General features: G+C 41.8%; 1 protein-coding gene across 4 annotated transcripts in view; it reads right to left on the bottom strand.

The window, feature by feature from the left end:
• SMURF1 (SMAD specific E3 ubiquitin protein ligase 1) overlaps positions 1–26967 on the bottom strand; it is a 116194-nt gene that overhangs the window by 34273 nt on the left and 54954 nt on the right. The gene's annotated exons all lie outside the window — the stretch shown is intronic.

The following is a 26967-nucleotide window of genomic DNA, read 5'->3' on the forward strand; positions in this document are numbered from 1 at the left end:
GCTATAACAAATACAAAATGCTTTAAACTAAAAATCTTAAACACATTCAGATGGGTTTATCAATATACTTTTTTTTTTTTTTTTTAAGAGATAAGGTCTTGCTCTGTTGCCCAGGCTGGAGTGCAGTGGCATAATCATAGCTCACTGCAGCCTCGAACTCCTGGGATCAAGCAATCCTCTTGCCTTAGCCCTCCCAGTAGCTAGGATTATAGGCACACGCCACCATGCCTGGCTAAATTTTCTTATTTTTGTAGAGATAGGGCCACTGCACCCAGCCTACCGATATTCTCTTATACTGCATACGATGACATAAAAACCAACTCAAATAAAGACCTGAAGTATTTATCCTTTCAGGTACCGCTAATGACAGAAGAAGCTATGCAGTTTTTTATTCTGATAAATAATACAATTTTGTAAATGTCAACTTTGATATGTTGGAAAATAGTAAGCAAGGGGAAGGTGGTAAAAAAAAATATGGGGGCATCATCAGGGCGATGTGAACAAAAAATGACAAAATGCACGTTAAGAACTTAGCACAGGCTGGGCGTGGCGGCTCACGCCTGTAATCCCAGTACTTTGGGAGGCTGAGGTGGGTGGATCACCTGAGGTCAGGAGTTCAAGACCAGCCTGGCCAAGATGGAGAAACTCTATCTCTACTAAAATACAAAAATTAGCTGGGTGTGGTAGCGCATGCCTGTAATCCCAGCTACTCCAGAGGCTGAGGCAGGAGAATCACTTGAACCTGGGAGGCAGAGGTTGCCGTGAGCCGAGATCACACCACTGCACTCTAGCCTGGGCGACAGAGCGAGACTCTGTCTCCAAAAAAAAGAACTAAGCACAGTGTTGATGTATAGAAAAAATGCAATTAAGGCTCTTATTATTTTATTAATGAGTAATGAGGTAGTATCAATTACTGTTAAGACAGTTTGTCACCAGACCTGCTTGCTACACAATGAAAGTGACTGTGTCAGGGAGACACTGAGGTGCTTTTGTCTTTTGTACTGCTTCACAAATTGTCCTCAATTTTAAGAATATTATGTTTTATTAAGAACTTGTATTTTACAAAAATGTGCTCACATAATACTGTTCTGCCAAGTTTCACTTCATTTTATAAAACTAAGTGAATAATGTCATAAGTGATAAGCTATAGCTTTATCAAGATATATATATTTATATAGATGTATAATCAAGATATATATATAAGATTTTTATATATATATAAGATATATATATTTATATATATATAAAGATTTACATATATATATATAAAGATTTATATATATATAAAGAGACAGGGTCTCACTCAGTCACCCCAGGCTGGAGTACAGTGGCACAATCGTGGCTCACTGTAGCCTCAAACCCTTGGGCTCTAGGGATCCTCCAGCCTCAGCCTCTCGAGTTGCTGGGACTACAGGCACACACCACCACACCCAGCTAACTTCTTTTTTTAAAGAGACAGGCTCTCACTATGTTGCCCAGGCTGGTCCCAAGCTCCTGGCCTCAAGCAATCCTCCCAACTTCGCCTCCCAAAGTGCTGGGATTACAGGCATAGGCCACCATGCCCAACCAAGATATAATTTATATACCACACAATTCACCCATTTAAAGTGTGCAATACAGTGATTTTTAGTGTACTCATGAGTGGGACAACTATCATTACAATCAATTTTAGAACATTTTTATCATCCCAAAAAGAAAGGCCATACCCAGTTTAAACTAACAATCTTAAACACATTATGATGGGTTTATCAATATACTTTTTTTTTTTTTTCAGAGACAGGGTCTTGCTCTGTTGCCCAGGCTGGAGTGCAGTGGCATGATCATAGCTCACTGCAGCCTCGAACTCCTGGGATCAAGCAATCCTCCTGCCTCAGCCTCCCCGGTAGCTAGGATTACAGGCACACGCCACCCAGCACACTCTGGGAGGCCGAGGCGGGCGGATTACTTCACATCATGAAGTGGTGTTAGATTTTGTCAAATGCTTTTTCTACATGTGTTGAGATGCTGTTTTGGTGTTTGGCCTTTGTCTATTGATACGGTGTGTGACATTAATTGATTTTAAGTTGTTAAACCAACCCTGCATTGTGAGATTAAACTCAACTTGGTCACGGTACACAATCCTTTTAATATGTCGCTATATTCAGTTTGCTAGTATTTTGTTGAGGAATTTCACATCTGTATTCATAAGGGATATTGGTTTGTATTTTCCTTTCCTTGATAGACTATCTAGTTTTGGTATCAGAGTGATACCAGCCTCATAAAATGAGCTGGGAAATATTCCCTCCTCCTCGTCGTCTTTTTGTTTTGTTTTGGAAGAATTTGTGAAGAATTGGTATTAATTCTTCTTTAATGTTGGGTAGAGTTCACCAGTGACGGCCTCTAGGCCTGGGCTTTTCATTTTCTTTGTGAGAAGTGTTTTAAATTACTAATCCAATCTCTTTACTTTTTATAGATCTAGTCAGATTTTTCCATTTCTTCTTCAATCAGCCCTGGTAGTTTGTGAATTTCCAGAAGTTTGTTGATCTCGTCACTTTTTATAAGTCTATTCAGATTTTTCCATTTCTTCTTCAGCCTTAGTAGTTTGTGTCTTTGTAGATGTTTGTTGATTTCACCCATGTTATCAAATTGTTGGCATACACTTGTTCGTAGTATTCCTTGATAATCAGTATTCCTTGATAGTATTTCTGTATAGTCAATAGTAATATTTCTTCTTCAGAGTAATGTAATCTGTATATCCTTCCTTTCCACCTCAGTCTTTTTAGTGGATAGATCACTATTAATTACACCTCCTGCTGATGTTTCATTTCTTGTTACTCTAATTACAAAAGTAATACATACTTGAAAATATGGAAATGTGTAAAATAGAAAATCCACAGCCCCAAAACCTCATCATTACTGTTTGTCCAGCATTTGCCTAGCTAGTCTCATGTGCTTATTTTTCCCATTAACATTTAGAATCATTTTGAGCAAGTTTTTAAAAAATGACTTCATAAGTAAATGAGGAAATTTTTTACCTGTTTACAATATTAAGTATTCTCATTCTTGAATGTAGCATATTTATCCCTTTATTAAGTTTTTTGATGCCCTTAAGTGAGTTGGGTTGGTTTTTTTCTTTTTTGAGACAGTCTCTGTTGCCCAGGCTGGAGTGCAGTGGTGCGATCACAGCTCACTGCAGCCTCGAGCTTCCCAGACTCAGGTGAGCCTCCCACCACAGCCTCCCAAGGAGCTGGGACCACAGATAAACACCAGCACACTTGGATAATTTTTTTGTAGAGACGGGGTCTCAGTATGTTGCCCAGGCTGGTCTGAAACTCCTGGGTTCAAGCAATCCACCAGCCTCGGCCTCCCAAAATGCTGGGATTACAGATGTAAGCCACTGTATCCAGCTGAGATTTTAAAGTATTTCATAAAAGTCTTGCACATTTCTATTTGGGTGGATTATTCGGGTATTTTTTGTTACTATTGTGAATGGAATCATTCCTTTTGTTGCATTTTCTCATTGTTATTTGGATATAGACGAGCTATTAGTTTTCTCACATTAATTTGAAATCACCCATCTGTTTGGGCTCTCTTCACATGGGCCTATAATGTTCTGTTTGCTTCAGTTTTCCTCTTCTTTTCCAAAGCTTGGAATATCTCAACAGCTCTCATATAAAATTCAAAGTGTCCAAGACTGAAGTTCTTCCCAATCTGACTAGAAACCTGGTCCTCTCCCAGGATCCATCAGTTCAGAGACCTTAGCAGCCCCCATCAAAGGCATAAACGAGGCCAGCCGTGGTGGCTCACGCCTGTAATCCCAGCATTTTGGGAGGCTGAGGGGGGCGGATCACAAGGTGAAGAGATTGAGACCATCCTGGCCAACATGGTGAAACCCCGTCTCTACTAAAAATACAAAAATTAGCTGGGCGTGGAGGCGTGTGCCTGTAGTCCCAGCTATTCGGGAGGTTGAGGCAGGAGAATCGCATGAACCTGGGAGGCGGAGGTTGCAGTGAGCTGAGATCGCACCACTGCACTCCAGCCTAGTGACAGAGCGAGATTCCGTCAAAAAAAAAAAAAAAAAAAAAAGGCACAAGTGAGAAGACTACATGTTCTCCTTCTTTCCTCTCAATCTCAAATAGGTTACCTTCTTAGCATCTCCACCTTTGTCCAAGCTCCCAACACAAGCTATGATGAAATGACCGTTTCGAGACTTAAATCTCATGTCCGTCTTCCTTTTAAAATTCTCCAGTGGCTTCCCCTTGCAAAAACTCTAGCCTTGTGAGCCTCCGATCCCTCCCCACCTCCCTGTGCAGTCTCAAATATTAGCCACCAATTCTGGGCCCTGGTTTTCGGAGGTGCTGGTGCTGGATTGCTTCTGAATAGAATAATCCTGGTCACATGTCTCACAAATATTAATCTTTGCTCATACAATGTTTGAGTTTAAGGCTCATTCCAGTGGAATTTGGTTACATCATGAAGTGGAGAAAGGTCTCAGCAGTGTTAGCACAAAGAAAATTTTGCTTTGGCCAGACACAATGGCTCATGCCTGTAATCCCAGCACTCTGGGAGACTGAGGAAGGTGGGATCGCTTGAGCTCAGGAGTTCGAGACCAGCCTGGGCAACATGGCAAGATCTCTACAAAAAATACAAAAATTAGCCAGGCAAAAAATACAAAAATTGGTAGGCGACTGTAGTCCCAGCTACTTGGAAGGCAGAGATGGGAGGCTCACCTGAGCCTGGGGGGAGGTTGAGACTGCAGTGAGCTATGACCACACCACTGCACTCCAGCCTGGGTGACAGAGTGAGACTCTGTCTCAAAAAGAAAAAAAAAAAAAGGAAAGAAGAAATTTGCTTCAATTCTCTATAAGGATCATTTAGGGTCATTCTGAATGTGGTTAAGTTAATGGTATATGATTTCTCCTACTAAAATAGCTTTTTGATCAGGACATGGAATTTGGTCCATTCTAGAGACATATGAATAAAAGGTAATTCATTAGACATTATAAAATCTCATTCTATTTAGATTTTTTTTTTGAGACGGAGTCTCGCTCTGTCACCCAGGCTGGAGTGCAGTGGCGTGATCTCGGCTCACTGCAACCTCCACCTCCTGGGTTCAAGTGATTCTCCTGCCTCAGCTTCCTGAGTAGCCGGGATTACAGGCGCACACCACCATGCCTGGCTAATTATTTTATTTTTAGTAGAGGTGGGGTTTCACCAATTGGTCAGGCTGGTCTCAAACTTTTGACCTCATGATCCACCCGCCTCGGCCTCCCAGAGTGCTAGGATTACAGGTGTGAGCCCGGGATTACAGGCCGGGCCCGGCCTTAGATCTATTATTTTTTTAAAAATACATTTATGTACCAATACGGTGAGGTTCTGGGGATATATCAATTAACAAAAGACACATTTCCAGAAAACTGAGTTTATTTTTCAGTGTGGACCAATGCATGGTTTCTTCAGTTCCAACCCTGAAGCACCCCTCTACCTTAGCCAGATCATTCCTCTTACCTCCCATAATTTCCTAATCACATCCCATAGTTTTCCTAATGTTGGGAATATGGTCAAAGCAAATTACATAATGTTCACGAAGCACTTGAATACATGGAAAGGAAGTGTTTTGCTAACATGAGGTACATGCAGTTAGTAAAACAAGCTTCTTTTACCTGGCAAAAGACAGGGTTACAAAAATATTACTTGAGGTCGGGTGCGGTGGCTCACGCCTGTAATCCCAGCACTTTGGGAGGCCGAGGCGGGTGGATCATATGAGGCCAGGAGTTACAGACCAGCCTGGCCAGCATGGTGAAACCCCGTCTCTACTAAAAATACAAAACAATGAGCCGGGCATAGTGGTGGGTGCCTGTAATCCTAGCTAGTCGGGAGACTGAGGCAGGAAAATTGCTTGAATCTGGGAGGTGGAGGTTGCAGTGAGCCAAGATCACGCCACTGCACTCCAGCCTGGGCAACAGAGCGAGACTATCCCTCTCACCAAAAAAATACTACTTGTGGTTTCACCCACTCCAACAATGAACTACAGCAAAAATTTAGTACTTTATTCAATCTTGAGAAAGTTTCTAATTTGTCTCAGTACTACTGTTTCTCTAGCCTGTGGCTAGAAACTTTCACTGCAATGTTGTTATTCCTCTCTTCTTCTTATATTTCTGTGTCTCCAAGTCCTATCACTGTCTTCTTCTGAATGTCTCTTGAATTTGTCTGTTCCGTATTTTTATACCCACTCTCTTCTTCTTGGCATCACCCACACACAACTGCGCCCTCCCTGATGGAAGCCTCCCTGGTCCACAAGACATTTAGCCACTACATCAATCTTTTTTGTATCTGTAGAGGCAAGATCTCACTCTTTGCGCAGTCTAGAGTGCAGGGGTACAATCATGGCTGACTGCAGCCTCAAAACTCCTGGGCTCAAGTGATCCTCCCACCGTGGCCTCCTGAGTAGCTGCGACTATAGGCATGCACCACTATGCTCAGCTAATTTTCCTATTTTTAAAAAATTTCTGTAGAAACAAGGTCTCAGTATGTTGCCCAGGCTGCTCTCAAACACCTGGCCTCGAGTGATCCTCCTGCCTCAGCCTCCCCAAGTGCTGAGATTACGGGCTTGAGCCACCGTGCCCGGCCTGGATCAATCTTTTGAATGCCATTTTCATGTTCTTAGGCAAAAACATCAACAACAATAACAAACAACAACAAAAAAATCTCTAATGACTCTGTATTATATTTTACTGTGAATCTGAGTTTCTCCCTGGGTATTAAGATTTCCCATTCCCTAACAACACATTTATTCCCCATTATTCCTCAAGGTATAGCTTGGATTAGCCCCTTTTACCCACCCCAGCTACCTCCAAGAGTTTATTCTTGCTTCTTAACCCATCAGACAATCCCTCTCTCTTTGCTGGGCCCTACATTCAGGGTCCAGGCTAGGTATTTTGTCAGTGAAGCTTCACTCAAGCCAGTGTTTCCCAAACGTCAGTCTGTGATGACATTTTCACTAGTGCCAAAACCAAAAAAATAAGGACAATGTAAGCGGGGTTTTCATAAAACGAAACTAATTTTAAGTGGCTGTTCTTTGTTCTGATGTTATGTCTTTCCTGCTTTTTTCATGTTAAAAATGTCCTTTCTTTAATGAAAGAGGTAACAAAAAATGGTGACAGAGCAGTGACTTGGCAAAGTAAAAACTGGGCAATATTATACTGATCCCCACATGTACATAAATGTTTTGACTGCTCTGGGAATTACAACTCTAACCATCAGTGATCGGCTCCCTCTTTTTAATCCTATTTACTTTGAGAATCATATAGTTTAGTATTCAATTACTTCCCATACAGGTGGCTTTGTTCCCCAGCTAAGTTAGGCCCCTCTGAGGGAGGAAGCATCCATCCATCCATTCATTCATTCATTTATTTTCTGGGCCAGGGTTTCGCTCTGTCGCCCAGGCTAGAATGCAGTGGCACAAACACAGCTCACTGCAGTCTCGAACTCCTGGGCTCCAGTGATGCTCCCACCACAGCCTCCTGAGTACCTGGGACTACAGGGCATGCACCACCATCCCTGACTAATTTTTTAATTTCTTGTAGGGACAAGGTCTCACTATGTTGCCCAGGCTGGTCTCAAACTGAGCTTAAGTGATCCTCCTGCCTCAGCCTCCCAAAGTGCTGTGCCACTTCCAAGGTGACTGTACCAGAGCCACTGATCTGTCAATTCTGATACAAATTTAGGATATCTTCAAATTTGCATTGAAGGAAAAAAAAATCACATTTCAGTTATATCAACAGATTCAAATGCCAAAAATGTTAAGCCCATACAGGAGAACTGAACTCCATTCCATTATCTGCGACTGAAACAAACACTTCTTTCCAATCTTGCTCAGTAAGTTTATGCATATACAAGACACATACACGTTTCCACTATTCAGACACCATTAAATGATCAAATGATTTCTTCCTGCGGGGAAAACTGTCTAAGTTAACAAAACACACTTCAGCACCCACCAGCCATGCCTACTGGCTTTGGAGGTGGGAACAGATCTCTGGTAAAGTGACAGTCCTGAGGTAAGTTTTCAAAACACCTGTTTGCTTAAAATATGGATGTTACAGTTCATCTTCTACAATTGCACTAAATTAAAAATGAATGACAAAATCATGTGAACTATTTGCCATCAGAAGTGTGACAGAATTCAGATCAATACCCCCAAACGTGGCAGGGTTAGGCAGAGCTGTTGTGGCAGAAACTGTCTCTCCTATGAGGCACAACTGAGCCCCAAGGATGAGGTGGGGATGTGCCACCTGCTGCCTGTCCCCACAGGTTCCCTGCCAGCACCAAACACTAATACTATCTGTGTGATCCTTTCTACTCCAGAAAGCTCTTCTATATACACTATTCTCTTCTTATTCTCACAGGATAAGGGACATGGACACACAGGCAGATGGATTCTTTCCTGATTCACGGGTGAAGGCATCTCTGCTGCACCCCCATCCCACTCTACATTAATGCGGCATCATCATAGCTCTTTGCAGAGCCTGAAATTAAACCCTTTCTTTATTTGCATTCTTCTTAATGCCTAGCTCCACTGAAGCAAGCACTGTGTCTTTTATTATTAACCACTGTCTCCCCAGAGGCTGAAACAGTGCCTGGCACACGCAGTTGACTTTAAACATATTTGTGAAATGGTATTAGGCAATGACTTTTTTTTTTTTTTTTTTTTACTGTGTAATTAACCCACTAGAATGTAAGCATCAAGAAGGCAGAGGCTGCCTTCTCAACTGTTACATTCCTAGCACGGAAACACAGGGCCTGGCAGAAATTAGCGCTTGATCAATGTTTGTTGAAATCAATGAATAATTGCCTGCTTGAATGAATGTATGAAAACAACTGTTTTGCAAGCGCCACAGTGTGATGTGTCTGACTCCTATGCCATGTTCCACAAGGAGTCGAGAGCCTGGAAGCTTTGCACACTACTGCCTGGCAGATCTGGTTCTTCGGAAATAAAATATATATATATATATATATATTTTCTGCAGGTTCAAAGCGGAAGTATTATTATCATGAGGGAGAAATAAAGTAATAAAGTACATGTCAAAAAACAAGTACTAAAGTCCAGAGGGCATTTGGAACTTTTTTTTTTTTTTTTTTTTTTTTTGAGATGGAGTCTTGCTCTGTTGCCCAGGCTGGAGTGCAGTGGCACGATCTTGGCTCATTGCAACCTCCACCTCCCAGGTTCAAGCGATCCTCCTGCCTCAGCCCCGCTAGTAGCTGGGATTACAGGCATGTGCCACCATGCCTGGCTAATTTTTGTATTTTTAGTAGAGACGAGGTTTCGCCATGTTGGTCAGGCTGGTCTCAAACTCCTGACCTCAGGTGATCCACCCGCTTCGGCCTCACAAAGTGCTGGGATTACAGGCGTGAGCCACCACGCCCGGCCAAAAACAGGACGCGGAACTTTTTATTTGAACAAAGCTCTCATGAAGGAACCGTCATTTTTAAGTCTTAAGGGATGATCTTCAAGGATTTGTTACACCATCACATTCCAAGAAAACCGATAACTGGGGATCACTCTCTATTTTTTAACATTAAAATGTTATTTTTTCCAACACCCTCACAGAATCTACAGCCCCTGAAGTAGGAGCTCTTCCTGGATGGAGAAAGAAGACAGGTTCCACACAGGAAGCGATTGCCAAAGCTATTGTTTTCTTTCGTTTGGTTTTTTCTGAAGTATTATAGGCTAACACCTTTGCTTTGGAAGGTAAGAAAAGTGTCTCATTAAAGTCTATCTATATAGGACAATTTCTATCTCCAGATAATGTTTCTGTCTTAAATAAACCCAGTGGAATGTTTTACAGCAGAACAAGGGCAAGGCCAGACTCAGTGGCTCATGCCTGTAATCCCAGCACTTTGGGAGGCTGAGGCAGGAAGATTCCTTGAGCCCAGGAGTTTGAGGCCACCCCTGAGCAACGGAACAAGACACTGTATCTTAAAAAAATAAATAAATAAAAATTAGCCAGTTCAGTGGTTTGCATCACTACTCAGCACCAGCTACTCAGGAGGCTGAGGGAGTTCAGTGGTTTGCACCACTACTCAGCACCAGCTACTCAGGAGCACTGAGCCAGTTCAGTGGTTTGCACCACTACTCAGCACCAGCTATGCAGGAGGCTGAGGGAGGAGAACTGCTTGAACTCAAGAGTTCAAGGCTGCGATAAGCTATGATTGCACCACTGCACTCCAGCCTGGGCAACAGAGTGAGATGCCGTCTCTTTAAAAGAATAAATAAATAAGAAGAAGAAAGGAAAAAAAAAAGTAATCATAAGTAATTGCAAGAGAAAGCAATGTCAGCATTCTCTCTCTCTGTGTTCTACCAAATGAGGCAGTATTATTATTTTATAGAGATAGGATCTTGCTGTGTTGCCCAGGCTGGTCTCAAACTCTTGGTCTCAGCAATCCTTCTGCCTCAGCCTCCCGGAGTGCTGGAATTGCAGGTGTGAGTCAACATGTCCAACCGAGGCAGTATTAATTCGACACATAGAAAGATCAACAGAAAATCCAAAGGCGGCCAGGCGTGGTGGCTCACCAGCACTTTGGGAGGCCAAGGCAGGTGGATCACCTGAGGTCAGGAGTTTGAGACCAGCCTGACCAACACAGTGAAACCCCATCACTACTAAAAATACAAAATTAGCCAGGCATGGTGGCACAAGCCTGTAATCCCAGCTACTGGGGATGTTCAGGCAGAAGAATCACTTGAACCTGGGAGGCGAGGCCTGCAGTGAGCCAAGATTCTGCCATTGGACTCCAGCCTGGAGACAGAGCGAAATTCTATCTCAAAAAAAGAAAAGAAAAGAAAATCCAAAGGTGAGGATGAAGTTTAGCAAGGTAATACACTGCAAAAACCCCACAAATGGCTATTATGAAAACCCCAGGAAATACACACAATCTTCTAAAACAAAGTGCCTTATAATTTCTTTCCTATTTATCATTTTATAGTGCTACTTCCATAACACTGAAGTATTTAACGGTATTATTTTGCCTGGTTTTATCATAAAAGCCATTATAACTATTTGGCTAATCATTATTCACATCACAGTATAAATCAGGGTAAAATAATTATGCACAATTTGATTGAGCATAGAAGGAAAATAGAAGATCAGAGAGATTAAGCAACAGCTCAAGGTGACCTGGCAAAGTTAGTGACGGAGATAAGAACTGATCCATCTCCTCAGTGAAAACCACAGCATTCACTGACTCACGCTACTTCATCAAGACAACTGAGCATTAAGAATGAAAACATTTCAGTGGCTCACGCCTGTAATCCCAGAACTTTGGGAGGCCGAGGCGGGCGGATCACAAGGTCAGGAGTTCGAGACCAGCCTGGCCAAAATGGTGAAACCCCGTCTCTATTAAAAATACAAAAAAAGTTAGCTGGGCCTGGTGTTGGGCACCTGTAATCCCAGCTACTGGGGAGACTGAGGCAGGAGAATTGCTTGAACCTGGGAGGCGTGGGTTGCAATGAGTCCAGATCACGCAACTGCACTCCAGCCTGGGCAACAGAGTGAAACTCCGTCTCAAAACAAAAAAAAAAAAAGAAAAAATGTGTCACAACATTAAACGTTTCCAGTCGATGTAGCTAACAATAGATTCATAAGATCATTTAAAACTTAAAAAAAAAAAAAAAAAATCAACCAGACGCGGTGGCTCACGCCTGTAATCCCAGCACTTTGGGAGGCCAAGGCGGGTGGATCACTTGAGGTCAGGAGTTTGAGACCAGCCTGGCCAACGTGGTGAAACCCCATCTCTACCAAAAATATAAAGAATGAGCTGGGTATAGTGGCATGCACCTATAATCCCAGCTACTCGGGAGGCTGAGGCAGGACAATCGCTTGAACCCAGGGGGCAGAGGTTGCAGTGAGCCAAGATCATGCCACTGCACTCCAGCCTGGGTGACAGAGTGAGACTCCATCTCAAAAATAATAAAAAAATTGATCATGACCCAGCAATTTCACCCTTAGGTATGTCCTCAATGCAAATGCACAGACACATGCTCGCCATGTAGCAAAAGGATAATAAATAATAGTAGCACAGTTCCTAATAGTTCCTTTATTGATTGTACTGTTTGATTGTACTCAGTTTTGGAACTGAGAACCATTGAGATGTCCATCAACAAAACAAACAATAAAAAAGTTGTGGTCAACACAAAATGGAATACTATACAGCAATGAGAATGGCAGATCCTAACGACACACACATTTATGAATGAATCTCACAAACATAATATTCAATGAAAGCCACAAGACAATACATTTCATACAATGCCACTTATATAAAGTACAAAAGCAGACAGAACTAATATGTGCTGTTAAAGTTAGGCTAGTGATTATCCTTTAGCAGGATAAGGTAACGACCTGAAGGATGCATGAAGAAGGTGACTGGGGAACTGGCCATGCTCTATGTCCTGACCTGGATGCTAATTATACACGTGTGTTCAGTTTGTGAGAATTCAGTGAGCTGTACACTCAAATATTTAGAAATCAATCATAAACATCAATAGACAGAATAGAAAGTCCAAATATAGACCCATCTCAACTGATGTTCCTCAAAGGTGCCAAGACAATTCGATGATGAAGAAAAAAAGATAGCCTTGTCTAGACTGGAAAATAGGAAATCCAGCCAGAATGAATGGGATATCCTTATGAAAAAAGAATAATAATAGGTCTCAACCCTTCCCTCACATCATACACAAAAATTGACCTCAAACGGAGCAGAAACATAAAAATTAAATACAATAACATAAGAACTACATACCATTAGGAAAATGAAAGGGCAAGAGACAGACTGGGAGAAAATATTAACAATCCATATGACCAGCAAAAGACCTGCATCTAGAATAAAGAACTCTACAACTCAATTAAAAAAAAAAAAAAAACCCAATCCAATTAAAAACTTGACATTTGGCTGAGCACAGCAGCTCACACGTGTAATCCCAACACTGGGAAGCCGAGGTGGGAGGATGACTTGTGTCCAGGTGTTCAAGACCAGCCTGGGCAAAACAGAGACCCTATCTCTATAAAAAATTTTAAAATTAACTTTTAAATAGACACCTTACCAAAGAAACATCGCATGGCCAATAAGCACAGAAAAACATGCTCAGTGTCAATAATCATTGGCACAATGCACAATGCACATGAAAACCACAGTAAGGTACCACCACATACCTACTAGAACTGCTAAAATTAAAAAGACTGACAATACTAAGTGCTGGCAAGGAGGTGGAGGTAGCAGTAGTAAGTAGTGTTTTCCTGACTCCTGGAGCCATTCTAGCAAATCATTATTATTTTGAGACAGGGTCTACACTCTGTCACCCAGGCTGGAGTACAGTGGCACAATCACAGCTCACTTTCAACCTCCCAGGTTCAAGCGATCCTCCCACCTCAGCCTCCCCAAGTAGCTGGGATTACAGGCACGCGCCACCAAGCCTGGCTAATTTTGTTTAATTTTTTGTAGAGATGGGGTCTTGGTCTGTTGCTCAGGCTGGGCTTGAACTCCTGGCCTCAAGTGATCTGCCTGCCTCAGCCTCCCAAAGTGCTGGGATTACAGGATTACAGGCCTCTAGCAAATTACTGAACCTGCAAAGGGAACCCCCAATTTATTTATTAGTCAGAAATAGAGGTGACAACCTTTGATTTGCAACTCATGGATAAGGTAGGATAGTCTTGTGGGACTGAGCCCTTAACCTGTGGGGTCTTTGCTAATTCTGGGAAGTTAAGCGTTGGGATTGAATCGAACTGTAGAATAGCCAGTTAGCATCAGAACTGGGATTGATGTGGAAAAAAAAAAACACACACACACATTAGGTGTCATCAGTGTCATGTGTAACAACAGCTCAGAGTATCACACACGGGTCAATTTTTGTGTATGATGTGAGGTAAGGGTTGAGACCTATTATTATTCTTTTTTCATAAGGATATCCCATTCATTCTGGCTGGATTTCCTATTTTCCAGTCTAGACAAGGCTATCTTTTTTTCCTCATCATCGAATTGTCTTGACACCTTTGATGAACATCAGTTGAGATGGGTCTATATTTGGACTTTGTCTATTGATGTTTATGACTGATTTCTAAATATTTGAGTGTACAGCTCACTGAATTCTCACAAACTGAACACACGTGTATAATTAGCACCCAGGTCAGGACATAGAGCATGGCCAGTTCCCCAGTCACCTTCTTCATGCATCCTTCAGGTCATTACCTTATCCTGGCTAATTTTTTATTTTTTATAGTGATGGGGTCTCACAATGTTGCCCTGGCTGGTCTCAAATCCTGGGCTCAAGTGATCCTCCAGCCACAGCCTACCCAAGTGCTAGGATTACAGGCGTGGGCACCCACACCCAACCCCTGCTCCTTAAGTGTGGGCTGTGTATAGTGACTTCCTTCCAAAGAGTCCAGTATGGAAAGAGGGGAAAAAAAGTAACTTTACAGTGGAGAAACCTGACGAACACCACCTCAGCCAGGTGATCAAGGTCAACATCAACAGTGACAAGTCACACTGATATTAAGAGCATGTAATTTTGATAGGATGTGATGAGAACGGTACTTCACTTCTGTGGTCTTCCTCCCCAAAATGCATAACCCCAATCTAATCATGACACAAACATCAGACAATTCCAATGGAGGAACATTCTACAAATACCTGACCAGTGCTTCTCAAAGCTGTCAAGATCATCAAAAACAAGGAAAGTCTAAGAAACTGTCACAGCCAAGAGCAGCCTAAGGAAATATGACAACTAAATGTGATGTCATATCCTGGATGGGATCCTGAAACAGAACATGTCAGTAGGTAAAAAATAAGACAGTGAAAGCATGGACTTCAGTTAGTAACAGTGTATTAAAATTGGTTCATTAATTGCAACAAATATACTGCAGTCATGTTAGCTATTGTTAATTGGGGAATGTGGACATGTGTGTATGTGTGTGTACATGTGTGTATGTGTGTGCATGTGTGTGTGTGTGCCTGCGTGTGTGTGCATATGTGTGTGCGTGTGGGGCGGAAGGGGTAACATGGGAACTGTCTGTCCTACCTTGGCAATAATTCCATAAGTCTAAAATTGTTCTAAAAAATAATGTCTATAATAAAAAAAACAAAAAAAAGGTTACAAAACAGTGATGAGGTAAACTCTTTTTGGTAAAATTATGTGTATGTGGATAAATGTGTATTTAAGAGTCTGGAATGATGTCAACTAATATAGTATAATTGTCTTTTTTTCATAATAAATTATGGTATAATTTATTTCTCTTCTTTTCACCTGGTTGTAATCTTTAAATTTTCTGCAAAGAATGATGATATGAAAAACATTTATGAGGAAAAGTAAAAGCTTACTTTTTATATTAAAATATTAGTGACTTAAAAAAAAAGGATTAAACTGACAGTAGCTAGGATTCTTAATCCACTTCTTTTTTTTTTTTTTTTTTTTTTGAGATGGAGTCTCGCTCTGTTGCCAGGCTGGAGTACAGTGGCACAATCTCAGCTCAATGCAACCTCTGCCTCCCGGGTTCAAGTTATTCTCCTGCCTCAGCCTCTCAAATAGCTGGGACTACAGGTGCCCACCACCACACCCGGCTAACTTTTTGTATTTTTAGTAGAGATGGGGTTTCAACATGTTGGCCAGGATGGTCTCGATCTCTTGACCTCATGATCCACCTGCCTCAGCCTCCCAAAGTGCTGGGATTACAGGCGTGAGCCACTGCGCCTGGCCTTTTAATCCATTTCTAAGCACATTCACTGGTGCTATGTCTGGTTCACTTTCTATTCTTTGTTCAGATTACTAATATGTCATTTGTGATTTTCACCATCAGGCAACTCTAAAGGGCTGAACATGAAATTTTTCCAGGTTGATGTATAATATAAATATGTTACAGAAGACAGGGTCAAATAAAAAAGAAATGTCACTAATGTCAGTAACCACAGAAAAATACAAAGTTTTGAAGACTCGGGGTAAAATTTTTCAAAAATTAATTCACAAATAAAATAGCTTTTACAGAGTCCTGAAAGGGCTCATTCTATTACTCGGTTAATTGTTTTGTTATCTGAAATCTTGTGGCTTTTCATGTCTTTATTTAAAAAAAAATTGTGGCACCAGGGCCGGGCACAGTCACTCACTCCTATAATCCCAGCACTTTGGGAGGCCGAGGCAGGTGGATCACCTGAGGTCAGGAGTTCAAGACCAGCCTGGCCAAACATGGTGAAACCGCGCCTCTACTAGAAATACAAAAAAATTAGCCGGGCGTGGTGGTGGGTGCCTATAATCCCAGCTACCCAGGAGGCTGAGGCAGGAGAATCATTTGAACCTGGGAGGCAGAGGTTGCAATGAGCTGAGATCACGCCAGTGCACTCCAGCCCAGGAGAAAAAAAAAAAAAAGTGGCACCAAATTGAGAGCTTAATTTCACGCTTCCAACTTGAATAAAATTGACAGATAATTAGGTTTTGAGACCGACAGACTGAACACATGCTGTGGACTGCCTCTTCCTTGCTATACCAATAGGAATGACAGAATAGATATTTAAGATAAACATATACACAGCTCTGCTCACAAAAGGAATCCTCAAAACAGGGGTCCTCAACCCCCCCTCCCCTGCACCCTCCTCCTCATCCCCCAGGCTACACAGCAGGAGTTGAGCAACCAGCAAGCAAGCGAAGCTTAATCTGTGTTTACAGCCACTCCTGATCAACTGGCATTACTGCCTTAGCTCTGCCTCCTCTCACATCAGCCGTGTAGCATTTGATTCTCATAGGAGCATGAACCCTATTGTGAACTGCACATGTGAGGGGTCTAGGTTGCACCCTCTTATGAGAATCTAATGCCTGATGATCTGTCACTGTCTCCCATCGCCCCCAGATGGGACTGTCTAGTTGCGGGAAAACAAGCTCAGGGCTCCCACTGACTCTGCATGGTGAGTTGTAGAATTATTTCATTATACATTGCAATGTAATAATAATAGAAATAAAGTGCACTATAAATGGAATGCGCTTGAATCATCCCAAAACCATCTCCCCCACCCCTGTCCATGGAAAAACTGTCTTCCATGAAACTGGTCCCTGGTGCCAAAAAAGGCTGGGGATCACTGCCCTAAAAGATGGAAAGCAAAGGAGCACAGGGAAATCTTCGCTATTTACAGATGACACAGCCACACTCAGGCAACTGCCACTACAGGAGGCAGGACCAACCCTTGGAGGATGCCCAGGTGGGAAACCGGGAAGCTGAAGCCCAGAAGAGGCCACTAGAGTGATGCCTCGAGCAGGGCATGTGAGCTGCCACAGCAGCTGCACTTGGGCTCCTCATTGCTTGGCCATGCCCACCCCCGAGTGGAGGTAATGACCTGGGGCCAGGCTCGTTCTCCATCTGCAAGACAGAGTATGGAAGCCTGGCTCTGGGACACAGGGCCATGTTCTGGGCAGGCTGGCAGGTGACTGAAGAACACAGCATGTCCAGTGCACAGCATAAGAGTCCCTCCTGCAGCTCATCCCCAGCTCCTCCCCACAGCTCGACAGAGAAGCAGGAAATCCCAGCTGCAAGAATGAACACAGAACCAAGAACCATCCAACATTTACAGGAAGTCACCTCATGAAAGAAAGAAATGAACTCAATAAAAGTGTTTCCTCGTAAAACAGAGACTACATACTCGTTTCAAACACACATGGAATTTAGAAAAGCTGACTACATACTAAGCTACAAAAGAGACTTTAACAAATCTCCCAAATTGATAAACAGTCTGCATTCATTCACTAAATGTAACCCAAAAAAAAAAATCCGCACTAAATATACGTCCTAAATAAATCCACACATCTGGAAATTTTAAAACAGTTTTAAATAACTCTTGGATTAAAGAGAAAGTCAAAGTAGAAATGAGAAACTATTTGAATCAAATGAAAATAAAAAATACTCTATATTAAAATGCAGACTTATTCATTCACTAGAAACCCAGAAAGACTGAAAATGAATAACCTACACTTTCAACTCAAGGATGAATAAATAAAGCAGAAAGAAGGAATTAATAAAGATAATAGTGCAGGTTAATGAAAGGGGAAACAACTGTCAGTCAAACCAGAAGCCGGTTCTTTTAAAAGATTAGTTTAAAAAAAATAAAAGAACGAACCTTTTAAGTAAGCTCAAGAAAAAGAAAAAAGGCACAGATACCCCCAAATAAAGACAAAAGGAGAAAATAAAACCACAAGGAACAATTTTATAAATCATAACAGTGCACCACAGAGGCCCAATTTTAAACCAATAGCTAGAATGAAACATTTTCTAAGAACATATAAATTGCCCAAATGTGGCCAAAGAGTAGTGAAACCCTGACCAATGGCTGTAAGTCGAAACAGTAATCGAAAATCTACCCAAAGAAACAAGGCACTAAACCTAGATAAGTTTTTTGTTTTGCTTTGTTTTGTTTTTGAGACGGAGTTTCGCTCTTGTTGCGGAGGCTGGAGTGCAGTGGCACGATCTCGGCTCACTGCAACCTCTGCCTCTCAGGTTCAAGTGATTCCCCTGCCTCGGCCTCCCGAGTAGCTGGGATTACAAGCATGCGCCACTACGCCCGGCTAACTTTGTATTTTTAGTAGAGATGGGGTTTCTCCATGTTGGTCAGGCTGGTCTTGAACTCCCAACCTCAGGTGATCAGCCCACCTTGGCCTCCCAAACTGCTGGGATTACAGGTATGAGCCACTGTGCCCGGCCAAACCTAGCTAGTTTTACAGGAAAATTCTATCAAGATTTCAAGGTACAGATAATTCTCACCTTATAAAAACTGTTCCCACCTTCTAACAAAATAATAATAAATAATAAAAGAAGCCACCCCAACTGAGTTGATGAGACCGACACTGAAACCAGGAAACTACAACAAAAGCAAGCAAAATTACAGGCGATGGTAGATTCCTCCAATGCTCCCAACATCTCCTTTTCCTTTCCTTCCAGGAAAACAGAAGTCTGCATTTCCCAGCTCCCTGCAAGGGATCACGTGACTGGAGTGCTTCTAGCAAAAGTGCTGTGTGTCACTTCTGGACCACAGTACAGAAGAGCAGGTAAGAGATCTCCAAGCCTCAGTGAAGCCCGAAGCCACCGAACTCCTATCAGCCTCGATATCTGAATGACTGGGTGGAAAACAGCTCCCCCTGACCCCCAACTCACAATGAACATGGGCAAAAATTAAATCATAGTTACCTAGGGCAAGGGTCCGGGAGTGGAGAGGGATGGCGCAGGGAGGATACCAGGCTTGGAAGAGGAGGACGAGGATGCCTTTAGCCTAGCATTTTTGTCTTTCCACAAAGAGAATGCATTTATACATTGCTTCTTAATTAAAAATAAATCTTGGGTCAGGTACAGTGGTTCACGTCTATAATCGCAACAGTTTGGGAGACCGAGGCAGGAAGATCGCTTGAAGCCAAGAGTTTGAGACCAGCCCAGGCAACATAGCAAGATTCCATCTCTACCAAAAATACTGTTTTAAGTTAGCTGGGCATGGTGACACACATCTGTTAGTTTCAGCTCCTTGAGAGGCTGAAGCGGGGATGTCACTAATGAACATTCATGTAACAAGGGTTTGTGTAGACATATATTTAATTCTCTTGAGGATTCTGCCTGGAGATAGAACTGCCGCATCAGACAGGACCTCTATGTCCAACATTCTGGGGAACTGTCAAAGTGTTTTCCAAAGTAGCTGCACAATTTTACATTCCCAACAGCAATACATAAAAGTTCCAATTTCACCACATTCTAGCCACCGCTTATTATGATCTCACTTCTGTTTTTGTTCTTTTTGGAGACAGAGTCTTGCTCTGTCGCCCAGGCTGGAGTGCAGTGGTGCAATCTAGGCTCACTGCGATCTCTGCCTCCCAGGTTTAAGCGATTCTCCTGCCTCAGCCTCCCGAGTAGCTGGGATTATAGGCGACTGCCACCACGCCCAGCTAATTTTTGTATTTTTAGTAGAGATGGGGTTTTGCCATGTGGGCCAGGGTGGTCTCGAACTCCTAACCTCAGGTGATCCGCCTGCCTTGGCCTCCCAAAGTGCTGGGATTACAGGCATGAGCCACCACACCTGGCCTGATCTCATTTTTTAATTTTAGCCATCTAGTGAGTCTACGGGGTATCTCACCGTGGTTTTGATTGGCATGTCTCTGATGACTTTGATGCTGAGCATCTTTTCAAGTGGTTATTGGCCATGTTGGTAGCCTTCTTCGGAGAAATGTCTGTTCAGATCCTTTACCCATGTATTAAACTGAGTTATTTGTTTTTCGTTGTGGAGTTGTAAGGGTTCTTTATATATTCTAGAGACAAGACCCTTTTCAAACATAATTTGCAAACATTTTCTCCCATGCTGTGAGTTTTCTTTTTCTTCAAGAGTCCTTTGAAGCACAGAAGCTTTGAATTTTGATGAAATCCAATTAATCTGTTTTCCTTTTGTTGCCTGTGCTTTGTTTGTCATATCTAAGATTCCATGTCTAGACCAAAATATTGAAGATTTATTCCTGTTTTCTCCTACGAGTTCTTGAGGTAGGAGCCCAATTTCATTCTTTTACATGTGTATATCCACTTATTCCAGGACCATTTGTTGAAAAGACTATTATTTCCCCTGTCAAATTATCTTGTCATCACTGTTGAAAATCAACTGACCATAAATATGAGGACTTATTTCTGGATTCTGAAGTCTATTCTATTGACCTCTATATCTACGCTATTGTCAGTACCATTCTGTCGTAATTACTTTAGCTTTGTAGTAAGTTTTGAAATTGAGAAGTGCTAGTCTCCAACTTTGTTCTTGTTTTTTCAGGACTGTTTGAGCTATTCTAGATCTCTTACATTTCCATATAAATTTTAATCAGCTTGTCAAATTCTGCAAAACAAAAAACAACAAGAAAACGCCTCCTGGGATGTTAATAGGTACAGTGCTACATCTGCAGATCTGGTTAGGGAGGACTCCCATCTTGTCAAGAGCAAGTCCTTCAATCCATGAACATGGCTGTCTTTCCATTTAGTTAGGTCCTCTTTCATTTCTTTCCACGATATTTTAGAGTTTTTAGTGTACAGGTCTTATACTTCTTTCGTTGAATTTACTCCTATTAATGCTTTTTTACACTATTTTAAAATAGATTTTTTAAATCTTTTTATTTTCAGTAGATTAGGGTTTGCATAGGATGGTGGAGCAGGGACAGGAAATAAGGGGACCTGGGCATAACAGCTAAGGGATACATGGTTTCTTTTGGGAGTAAAGAAAATGTTCTATAATTGATTGTAGTGATGGTTGCACAACTCTGACTACACTAAAAACCACAGAATGGTACATTTAAAATGGTGACTTTTATAGTATGTGAGCTATCTCAATAAAAATGTTACCAAACGAAAGAGAGAACCTTCTTAACTAGATAAAACAAACTCTTAGCATTTTGTACTCTGTTTCATTTACCTCAGTAGGAAAAAAGTTCCACATCCTCAGGCCAATGTCAAAAAGTCACTGTTTAGATAATAATGATTTACTTGGAAGCATTAACTCCTGTTAAATTAGTCTAAAACAAAGTATGATATGACTGCCACAATATTAAACTAGGAGAAGAGAAAACATAAACCCCTGCTGTTTGCTTTTGTAACTTTTTCAATGGAATGTTGATAGAGTACATTTGGGATTCACAAATAAATAACCTACCCATTATAAACAAACCAACTACAATCTTGGGCAATGATTTCAAAATTACTGAAATAGTCTCTAACTAAAATCCTGTTTCCTATGTTGATTCAAATCCAATTTATTCTTAATACATTATTAAAATCCATCTTGATTTTTCAAAGATCTCCACTGCCTACAAACTGCATTCTTTGGAGTTCAAACCCCCACAAAATGCAGTTTCTCTTGATGTACTTTAGCAACCTTATCATTCAAATATGGTTTGTTTAATGGTTCACAGACCAGGACATAGAAACGTTTACCTCTGGGTCTTTGTGTTGCATGTTGGTTGCCCTCCTTTCGATAACATCCAGCCAGTATTTCAGCTAGAATGTGGGCTCAACAGGAGTGCACAGCACATAGTAGGCACTTGATCCATATTTGCTGACGAGTGCCACTTGCTATTGTATGCCTCTGTGTTAAGCACTTCCCCTACATTATCTCCTGTATTTCCTCCACAAACTGTGTGAAGAAACTATCAGTCTAACAGATTACTTGTCCAAGGCTGCACACGTTGAACCACTGTCCAGTGACTGAAATCCTAGTCATTCTTCAGGTTACTGCTCAAATCTTATCTCCTTTCGAATCTCTAGGGCCAACAATGATTCTCCTTTCTCTACACTGCTTAAGTACTTCCTGCCTTTGACACATAAATCTATATTACCTTGAATTATTTCTTTAAGTAGACTTTTTATTTATTGATTGTTATTTATTTATTTTTGAGGTGGAGTCTCGCTGTGTCGCCAGGCTGGAGTGCAGTGGCGCAATCTCAGCTCACTGCAACCTCCAACTCTTGACCTCGTGATCCGCCCGACAGATGAACAAATGGAAAAACATAACAAGTTCTTGGATAAAAAGATGCAATATAAACATCAGTTCTTTCCAAATTAATCTAGAAATTTAATGCAATCCTGTTAAAATATTTACAGAATTTTTCTTGGGGAAGAATCAGGGAACTAGGTATCAAGAACTAGCTCACAGAAAATAAACATCAATAGCCCGTGAATATATGGCCAGGATGGTCTCGATCTTTTGGCCTCGTGATCCGCCCACCTCCGCCTCCCAAAGTGCTGGGATTACAGGTGTGAGCCACCGCACCCAGCTGACTTTATTTTTTAGAGCAGCTTTAGTACAACAAAATCGAGCAAAAGGTACACAGAAATCCTATATACTCCCTCCCCGACCAAATGCACAGCTACCCTTACTGATATGGTTTGGATCTGGGTCCTCCCGCAAATCTCATGTCGAATTGTAATCCCCAGTGTTGGAAGTGGGCCTGGTGAGAGGTGATTAGATCATGGGGGTGGGGTTCTCATGAATGGTTTAACACCACCCCCTTTGGTACTATATAGTGAGTTCTCAGAAGATCTGGTTGTTTCAAAGTGTGTAGCAACTAGCATCCTCCTCGTTCTCTCTCTTCCTCCTGCTCTGGCCATGTAAGACGTGCCTGCTTCTCCTTCACCTTCCACCATGACTGAAAGTTTCCTGGTGGCCGGGCACAGTGGCTCGCGCCTGTAATCCCAGCACTTTGGGAGGCCGAGGCAGGTGGATCACCTGATGTCAGGAGTTTGAGACCAGCCTGGCCAACATGGTGAAACCCCGTCTCTACTAAAAATACAAAAAAATTAGCTGGGCGTGGTGGTGGGTGCCTGTAATCCCAGCTACTCAGGAGGCTAGGGCAGGAGAATCACTTGAACCCAGGAGGTGGAGAGTGCAATGAGTCGAGATCGCACCATTGTACTCCAGGCTGGGCGACAAGAGGGAAACTCCATCTCAAAAAAAAAAAAGAAAAGAAAAGAAAAGAAAAAGAAAGTCTCCTAGGAGGGACCTCCTCAGAAGCCGTCGTGCTTCCTGTACAGCCTGTGGAACCATGAGCCAATTAAACCTCTCTTCTTTATGAATCACCCAGTCTCAGGTATTTCTTTAGAGCAGTGCAATAACAGATTAATACACCCACTATCAATATCTTATACCAGAGCACTGCATTTATTATAATCAATGAACCTGTGTGAACACATCATCATACAGAGTCCATAGTTTACATTAGGGTTCACTCGTGGTGCAGTACATTCTACAGGTTTTGACAAATGTAGAATGACATGTAGCCACCCTTATAGTATCATACGGAATAGTTTCACTGCCCTAAAAAATCCTCTGTACTCTACCCATTATTCTCCCCCTCCCCTTGGCAACTTCTCATCTTTTAACTGTCTCTACACTTTTGCCTTTTCCAGAATGTCACATAGTTGGAATCATATAGTATATATCCTTTTCAGATTGACTTCTTTCACTTACAATTCTTACAAATCAGCAATAAAAAGACAAAATAAGCCAATTAAAATATAGGCAAAGTATCTGACCAGACATTTCTCCCAAGAAGATAAACAAATGGTCAATAAAGCTCATAAAAGATGTTCAACATCATTAGCCATCAGGTAGATGCAAATCAAGACTACTATGAAATATCACTTTCCACAGCCAGGCGTGGTGGTTCACACCTGTATTCCCAGCACTTTGGGAGGCCGAGGTGGGTGGATCACCTGAGGTTAGGAGTTTGAGACCAGCCTGGCCAACATGGTGAAACTCCATCTCTACTAAAAATACAAAAATGAGCCCAGCACAGTGGTGCACACCTGTAATCCCAGCTATTCGGGAGGCTGAGGTGGGAGAATCACTTCAACCTGGGAGACGGAGGTTGCACTGAGCCAAGATCATACCATTGTCTGGGCAACAGAGTGACTCTGTCTCAAAAAAAAAAAAAAAAAAATTAAATATCACTTCCCACCTAAGATAGTTAAAATTAAAAAAAATAGGATAAATACAGAGGGGCAAGGATATGGAGAAACTGGAACACTCCTACATTGATGGTGGCAATGTAAAATGGTGCCGCCACTTTGGAAAACAGGTTGGCAGTTGTTCAAAATGTTGAACATGGAGTTACCATACAATCCAGCAATTCCACCCCTATATAGAATACCAAAGAAAAGTGACAACATATGGCCACACAAAATCTTATACGTGAATACTTATAGCAGCATTATTCACAATAGCAAAAATGCAGAAACAACCCAAACGTCCATCATCTGATGAATGGATAAACAAACCACGGCAAATCCACACAATGGAGTATTATTCAGCCATGAAAAGGAATGAAGTATTGATCCATACTCCAACATAACTGCAACTGGAACATAATGTGCTAAATTAAAGAAGTCACATACAAAGGACCACATATGCACAATTCCATTTATCAGAAATGTCCAGAACAGGCAAATCTATATATAAAGAAAGTAGATCAGTGGTTGCCAAGGACTGAGAATAAGGGGAATAGGGAGTGACTGCTGAAATATGTGGGGTTTCTTTTTCAGGTGATGAAACTAGTCTGAAATTAGAGGGTGATGGTGTACAATTCTGTGAGTATACGGAAAATACCAAATTATGCACTTTGAAGGGTTAAGTTTATGGTATTACGATTTCATCTCAACAAAAATTAAATGTACTGGGTGCAGTGGCTCATGCCTATAATCCCAACACTTTGGGAGGTCAAGATGGAAGAATCACTTGAGCGCAGGAGTTTGAGACCAGCCTGGGCAACATAGCAAGACCCCATATCTACAGAAAAAAATTTTTTCCTTTTAAAAAAAATTAGCCAGGCATGGTGCCATATGCCTATGGTCCCAGCTACTTGGGAGGCTGAGGTGGGAGGATTGTTTGAGCCCAGGAGGTCAAAGCTTCAATAAGCTATGAGTGCACCACTGCTCTCCAGCCTGGGCAACAGAGCAAGATCCTGTCTTTAAAAAAAAAAAATTAAACACAAGAGTAATTTGAAGACTTACAGAAGTGGCATTTGCTTCTTATAAGTCTTAGCATTATCTTAGCAGAGGATGTTAAGTTGGTGTTTAAAATACCATGCTGTGCGGAACAATACATTTTAAATAAATTATTTAAACAAGAATAAAACGACAATGGCACCTATTGTAAAAGGAGTATAAAAGGTAGTGTCTGGGTATAAGAGTTTAGAGAGTTTAGCTAGATAGACAAAAATGCATCAGCAAGAAAAGCGACGATAGTGCAAGGCTGATTGCTTTTGCCGCGCACATTAAATGACTCCTCCAGCACTATCAATCCATCTTTTGTGCTATCTTTTAGGTCCATTCTTTCCAGCCCCGCTGCCACTGCTCAAGTCCAGGCAACTCTTATCTCATGTCTGGATGATTACAATAGGCTCTGGCATCTCTTTTCTCTAATTCATTTTAATCATGAAATAATTATTTGTTGGATAAATGAATAAAACATTTTCATTGTATAACTCTCCTACACATAAACCTCTGAACTCAACATCATTTACTAAATGAAAATTTCTTTAAAAAAAAAGTATTTGGCCGGGAGCAGTGGCTCACATCTGTAATCCCAGCACTTTGGGAGGCCGAGGCGGGTGGATCACCTGAGGTCAGGAGTTCGAGACCAGCCTGGCCAACATAGCAAAACCCCATCTCAACTAAAAATACAAAAAATTAGCCAAGCATGGTGGCAGGCACCTGTAATCCCAGCTACTCGGGAGGCTGAGGCAGGAGAATCGCTTGAACTTGGTAGATGGAGGTTGCAGTGAGCTGAGATCGCGCCACTGCACGCCAGCCTGGGCAACAGAGCAAGACTGTCTCAAAAAAAAAAAAAAAAAAAAATTAAAAAGAGTACAAACTCCCCTTGGATTGAACTACTGACGTCACTGATGACCTTTCCCCTCATGCATTTTTTTAAGTGGTCCTTTGCTCAGGGTCCCCTGGCAACCAACATGCTCCACCTCCTTTACCCCTGTGCTTCCAGGCCTAGTTCAAGTCCCCCGTCCCCCTTCTTCAATCTGTCCTTTACTGTCCTGTAGAGTTACCTACTCCTTTTTTTTTTTTCCATTGGTACTTATATAGCTCTCCAAACAGATTTCAAACTCACTAAAAGTAGTATCCATGCACGGGGTTAATCTAAGACAATAAACACTGACACAGAGAATCAAATGTCAAAATGGGCTGTTCAAGCAGATTTTAAGAATTCAGAGAAATAGAATAGTATTGTAGGAATGGTTAGGAAGGTCGTTTGTTTGTTTTTGTAGAGGTGAGACAGGCTGGGTTTCAAAGGGCAGGTAAGTTTTGGATATATAGTAAGGATGTATTGTCAGAAATCAGTGCCTGTAAATCAGGCTCATGCCTGTAATCCCAGCACTTTGGGAGGCTGAGGTGGGTGGATCACCTGAGGTCAGGAGTTTGAGATCAGCCTGGCCAACATGGTGAAACC

This window comes from Pongo pygmaeus, chromosome 6 (genome assembly GCF_028885625.2).
Source record: "Pongo pygmaeus isolate AG05252 chromosome 6, NHGRI_mPonPyg2-v2.0_pri, whole genome shotgun sequence".
NCBI lineage: Eukaryota > Metazoa > Chordata > Mammalia > Primates > Hominidae > Pongo > Pongo pygmaeus.